At 43.5% G+C, this 6,885-nt stretch overlaps 1 long non-coding RNA gene across 1 annotated transcript; it reads right to left on the reverse strand.

Annotated features, from left to right (window-relative positions):
• Positions 1-2,349: 2,349 nt before the first annotated feature.
• LOC144616351 (uncharacterized) lies at positions 2,350-6,350 on the reverse strand. The gene is made up of 3 exons (XR_013555495.2): positions 6,240-6,350; positions 3,115-3,303; positions 2,350-2,905 (listed from the first exon to the last, which is right to left on the reverse strand). It is a non-coding gene; the product is annotated as an uncharacterized LOC144616351 (long non-coding RNA).
• Positions 6,351-6,885: the final 535 nt, after the last annotated feature.

Genomic DNA, 6,885 nt, shown 5'->3' on the forward strand with positions numbered 1-6,885 from the left:
CTTACTCAGTTTCTGCTTTCTCTCCCTTTTTGCTATACCTGGGACTATACACACCCGGCAGCTGTTAAGCCTGATAAATGTCTGTTGGGAGAAGAATGAACATATTTTAACAGCAGGGCATTCTGGAGATAGCTTGCCTTAAATTACCTTAATTTTGGGGACTTGGGGACATGTGGCAAGATAATGAAGGTGTATTTTTAGCAGGTGATCCAAACAGGTGCCTGCCTCCAGTGCCCTTACGCTCACTCTCAAAGGCAGAATCTTTATGTGACTTATCACATTCTGGGGAGCAAATCATCTTCCCCAGCCTCCCCCAGCTGTCATCAACGCAACGGTCAGGGGGAAAGACAGGAATTTCTGGACCTCTCCCAAAGTGACCCTCTGTGAAACACCACTGTGGTTAAATGCTAACAAATAAGATCCTCATGGAGGAAAGATCACACTTGTGAAACATTAGATGCCACTTTTCAACCCAGTGACAAATCCACTGTTTTTCTTAGTAAAGCTCTTTCCTTTCTTCCCAAGGCAAAACATGACTAGAAGGAAAATCATCACGAGCAAAGCTTATTTAATTCAAAGGTGATCTTTGTCATAAGAAATATTTTGAGTATTGTCAGTATTCCCGCGTCTCAGAGACAAACACACACACACACCCAACCAGCTTTGAACGTCTGTTTGAACATAGCAGGTCTCAGATGCGCACATGTGTTTTTTTTTCCCCTCCTCTCCTCCCGCAGCCTCCTGTTTTCATGCTACCAGTGGATCTTCCCACCAGACAACACTCCCTCCCTCCGATCACAGTCTTCTCTATGGGAGATGCACTTGGTTTCTCAGCTCAGTGAACTCTCCCTGTTTCAGCGAGGAAGATTTAATTGCAGGGTTTCACATTTTCAGAGAAAATGTTTAGACTGGGAGGGATCAGCCATATTAGAGAAATGTGGTTTGCTCAAAAATACGTGGCATAAACCCCCTGCCTTTTGCTGGCAGGAAACTCAGGAAGAAACTCTGGCTGTTATTGAAATAATCCGTAGTTGATTACTTTTTTTTTCCAAACAAGTGCTCGATTCACTTGGAATCTAGTTCTTAGGCTTGATGCATGGTAAAATAAACCTGCAGTTGCATTTGTGGTGCCCATGCATGTGATAAGATAATCCCATAACTTACTTGCTGTAAAGTTGACCCCTATATATTTTTGCACGCAGCAATAACCTCAAATTATTTCGCGACTTGCCGTTATGACTCCGACTGTTCTGAATCCTTGGCCTTGCGTTACCATCAGTGACAAAGTTGTACTGTTTTAATTCAGCTTAGACATGAAAGATGATCTGATGATGATGATGATGCTTGTCCTTTCCTTGACCGGATGCTAAGGAAGTCACTTGTCTAATAATGTGAACTACCAACTACAGGAAGTAAGATCATGCTGGTCCATCAACATTGTGTGCACATCACTACACTTATGCTTCAGTTCAAAGCACAGAGTCACCCAACTTGGTTTCCCACCATCCTTTAATTTCATATCGTGGCTGCACAGCAAAGCCCAGGTTCTCTTCTGCCTTTAAAAAGACCCAGTGGAAGTTCCTTTCCTCCTCTGTTAGAAACCGGATGTGCTTATTGGCAGGCTGAAGCATATAATGCAGCCATGTATACATTTATTTCCGACGTGAATGTCTTTACTTGGTGCGTTTTGAAGAGAGCAAACTGTTGCACTGGACAGATTAATGGTTTCCTTGTCAATGGGACAGTGATGTAGAAGGTTTGTAATAAGGACAGATGCATAAAATCTCTGCATAGTTGAAAAAAGCCAGATACGAGAGTCATACTCTCTGATTCCATTTGTACAGAGTTCGAAACAAGGAAAAAAGAACCCCAAGTGTTGGAAGTCGGGGTAGTCGCTCCTCCTGAGAGGCTAGCCCTGGAGAAGGCATGGGGGAGGGTCTTCTGGGTACTGAGACTGTCCTGTTTCTTGATCTGAATTACAGTCACCTGGGTGTGGTCATTTTGTGACATGTATGGAGCTACACACTTACCATGGGTGCACTTTGTGTTTTTATGATACACTTTTAAAAATTGTTTTTAATTTATTTTTAACGTTTATTTAAACATTTTGAGAGACAGAGATAGAGCACAAGCGAGGACGGGCAGAGAGAGGAAGGGAGACACAGAATCCGAAGCAAGCTCCAGGCTCTGAGCTGTCAGCACAGAGCCCATTGTGGGGTTTGAACTCATGAGCCACGAGATCATGACCTGAGTCGAAGTCGGATGCCTAACCGACTGAGCCACCCAGGTGCCCTTTTATGATAACACTTAAAAAAAAAAAAATGTTTATTTATTTATTTGGGTTTTTTAATTAAAAAAAATTTTTTTTTAAATTTTTAAAACTTACATCCAATTTAGTTAGCATAGAGTGCAGCCATGATTTCAGGAGTAGATTCCTTAGTGCCCCTGACCCACTTAGCACATCCCCCCTCCTACACCCCCTCCAGTAACCCTCAGTTTGTTCTCCATATTTATGAGTCTCTTCTGTTTCGTCCCCCTCCCTGTTTTTATATTATTTTTGTTTCCCTTCCCTTATGTTCATCTGTTTTGTCTCTTAAAGTCCTCATATGAGTGAAGCCATATGATTTTTGTCTTTCTCTGATGGATTAATTTCACTTAGCATAATACCCTCCAGCTCCATCCACGTAGTTGCAAATGGCAAGATTTCATTCTTTTGGATTGCCGAGTAATACTCCATGGTATATATATACCACATCTTCTTTATCCATTCATCCACCGATGGACATTCGGGCTCTTTCCATACTTTGGCTATCGTCGATAGCGCTGCCGTAAACATGGGGGTGCATGTGTCCCTTCGAAACAGCACACCTGTATCCCGTGGATAAATGCCTAGTGAGAGTGCAGGCTGGGGAGGGGCAGAGACAGAGGGACACAGAGAGTCACAAGCAGACTCCACGCCGTCAACGCAGAGCCCGACGTGGGGCTGGAACCCACCAACCGTGAGATCATGACCTGGGTGGAAATCAAGAGTCGGACGCTTAACCACCTGAGCCACCCAGGTGCCCCTCTTATGATGTACTTTAACCAGAGGTTGACATTTACACTAAAACATGCCAAAAATATGCTGCAAATGTTCTCCATCCAGGTCATCAGAATAGCATTTGTGGCTTTGGATCGAAAAGGGCCTGGGTTCGGAGCCCAGGACGCTATTGCTGTTTTTGACTGCTGCAACATAAAAATGCGACACTCCGAGTGACCCGTCGCCGTACTTCTTCTGAGAACATGAGCCGATTGCTTGTTTTCCTGGCACAGAAACATGAATAAAATGCAATGAATTCTCTAAAAAGTACTCTATGGCTCAGACAGCTCCAGGAAGAAACACCAGGGCCTCTGCCTACCAAGAGAGCCATTTTAAAGAATACTTACAGCCACCCTCAACCCAACTGCTACCAAACAGTTGAGCTGGAGGGGAAAAACCCACGCGCACTGCAAAACCCAAGAGCAGGAAGTCACAAAGCATGGGTAATGATATTTACTCAGAGCCGGATTCACATCCTACTTAACTCCACAGGAATTCTCAACAGTTGGTCTCGACAACTCCAACAATTTTGAGGCTCATTAACCTATTTGCAGGTGCTCGGCTCTCTGAGCCGCCTGCGTTCAGAGAAATAACATTCTCAAAATTCTCTGACGCAGGCTGCCATCTCAGTCCAGAGGTAATCATGACGTTTCCCAGGCCTCTTAGCCGGGAAATGAAAGCTCTGGGTGATTCTGAAGTGGCAAGTTTTAAAATGAGTAATCCCATCTAACGTTTCATGTGAACCCCCACGGTAATCGGAGAGGAACATGGGTAAATAGTCCTCTTGAATGATTGGGTAAGCCATCCTAGGCTTTACTGAAAGAATTAGGCTGTGCTAAAACCCCCAAATATCTAAACCGTTTAGGGTAGACGAAAGAGAATTGGAGCATTTCATCATGTCCTTCTTTATTTCTTAGGACACATGTCTGTGTTTTCCTGCTGAATCGCAAAGTGGGATCCCTGAGTTAAATTGTTCTGCCCAATCAGGCTAAGCCCTGGGGAGCCAGGCAACTCTTGTTCAGTGGATTCTATTATGGGTTGTCTTTGAGAATCACATTATTTCTAAAATGCAAGGGCTGCAAAATATTTTGCTGGGTCCGCTCCTTTTTGAGACATTTTAGGATTTGCAAATTTCTCTAAACCCCTTTTGCTACAAACAAAGCCTTGAATTCACCCTTCATGGTGGGGTCTCTGCTGCACTATAACTTTGTTATAACAAAGTCTTTCCCAGGATTCACAGGAATGAACTCCCTGGGCAGAGGCCAACACCAGCCGGCCTTACACGAACGTCCATGCTGCCCAGGGAAGGGTTGGAGGCAGTCTCTTGAATATTAATCGCCATTCTGCTCTGTTTACAAGTCCGTCCTTTCTGAAAATCGCCTTACAAATAACCATTCCCTCAAGATTATTTAAGAGCTAACTATTTTGCTGTATTGAAATCTAGAGTTTGACCTGAAAATGTATGGGCAGAAGTTTAGAGTATCCAGGACAAATCATTGGGCCATATTTTTGTGGCCTGGTAGGGAGGGTGGTCAACCATACTGTCTTTTCTTGTGGGGGGGAAAGAGGTATTCTCTTTCTTAGCTGAGCAAGACTGGGGCATAGGTCTGCTGATGTCTTTCTGGACACGCTGCCACCAACTCCGATCCCGCCTTGTCGCACACTTACTGTGGCAACTTCTAGCGCTCTTCTGGAAGTTGGAGTAAATAATTGACAAATCTGGGCAGTCACAGGGTTACAGAGGTTAACTGCAGTAATACATATAAAGGTAGCATTGTATGCAGTCTTACAGACAATGCTCTGCTAAGATTCCTTGCTGGATTAACAGAAACGTTGAGAAGCTATTATGCCTTCATGTTGGTTTTCTTATTCGTGTAATACTGAGCCTACGTCCTGTACAGCTCTTAATATATTTAGCAGCACTAATTAAAGCAAAGGAGATGGAAAAATGTTTATCGCACTAAGAGAGATAGCTTTTGTTTTGTTCTAGAGGACAGTCTGAAATAGATCTCATCCAGTTTTGCATCTTATTGGGCAGAATTGGATGTTGATGGTGTGAACAGAGATTCCATTAAGCAGGGTGAAGCTCAGGATCCATGCCAAGGCGAAAATGACCACGTATATAACAGGACTGCCCCGCTTAGGAAGACAGAGAAATGATGTACGTGATATTGTAACTGAAGACGCTACACCCAAGGAACAGAAGAACTGAGGCTACCCACCTAAGCACCCAAAGACGTGCACGGCTGAAGGAATCAGCATTCCTGTCTACCAAACTCACTGCCTCCTATGTGGCGTAAATAGAACGTTTGAGTCTTTGGCTACTTGTAATGTAGACTAGTTATTTTCTGTCTATGGGACCCTCTGAGTATGTGGACCTATCTGAAGTAGCTGTACTCTGTTAGATAAAAGGTAAACTAATCATTGCCCTCAGATGAAATAACTTTGGTTTGAACCTAAAACAAAACCTCTCAGGCCATAAAAAATAAAGACTTACAGGGGGCCCCTGGGTGGCTCAGTCAGTTGAGCACCTCTTTGTTTTAGGTCAGGTCATGATCTCCTGGTTCATGAGATGGAGTCCTGCTTCAGGCTCTGTGCTGACAGCACAGAGCCTGCTTGGGATTCTCTCTCTCTCTCTCTCTCTCTCTCTGCCCCTCCCCTGCTCGTGCTGTCTGTCTGTCTGTCTCTCTCTCAAAATAAATAAAATAAAACTTAAAAAAAACCACCTTTAAAAAAAAATAAAGACCTACAAATGGGATATAATCTGGCCCTGGTGACCTTCCATCGCTTTCTTCCATGTTCTCTCTGTCCTGGCCATCAGAGCACCCTTATGGGTCCTTTAACACCCTAAGCATGTCTTTCTCCAGGGTCCTAGTTGCCTCTGATGTTGCCCCTGCATGGACTTTCCCCTGTAGCCCCCTGTACTTACCTGGCTCATTTTTTTCACTTTCTTCAATGCTTTGCGCACATGTAACCTCCGTGAGGGCTACTCTGCCCACCTATTTTGAATTACAGAACCTCCTTCAGCATATTCTGCGTCCCCTACTTCCCCATTGGTTGCACTCGCCTCTGTGATGTGCTCTTAATTTTTCCGCAGAGCACATCCCGTATTCTAAAGCAACATAAAACTTAGTCACTATGTCAGCTTTAAATTGTTTACCTGTTCCCCACTCGAACTAAAGCTGTCAAAAAGCGCAGATTTTGGTTTGTTTTGTCCACCGATGAGTCTGTAGGAACTGGTATGGTGCCCAACACAGAGCCGTTACTCAGTACATATTTGTTGAATGAATGAATGAATGAATGAACAAATGGTTGAATATTTTGGAGCATTGGTGAGGAGTTAGGTACACAGAAAACTGAGCAATGAAAAAGTGAGCTTATTTATCACTATCATTGTCTGAAAAAGGAAAACAATCTGGGCGCAGAAATGAACAGTATTTATATAATCAAAATAATGTAAATGCTGAATATTGATTAAATATTTTATTTTTTTAAACTTATTTATTTTGACAGAGAGAGAGAGAGAGAGAAAGCACAAGCTGGTGGGGGGGTGGGCAGAGAGAGAAGGAGAGAGAGAATCCCAAGCAGACTCCACGCTGGCAGCACAGAGCCTGACCCTGGGCTAGAACTCACGAACTGTGAGAGCATGACCTGAGCCGAAATTGAGTTGGTTGCTTAAGGGACTAAGCCAAACAAGTCCCCCTTAACCATTTTATCTTACATTTTATCTTTTTTTGGGAAAATGAGATAAAAGGAAAAGGTGAAGTTGACATAAGAGAGCTAATTCTGAACTACTGTAATAGAAA

Source organism: Panthera onca, chromosome B2 (assembly GCF_046562875.1).
Source record: "Panthera onca isolate mPanOnc1 chromosome B2, mPanOnc1 haplotype 2, whole genome shotgun sequence".
Lineage (NCBI taxonomy): Eukaryota > Metazoa > Chordata > Mammalia > Carnivora > Felidae > Panthera > Panthera onca.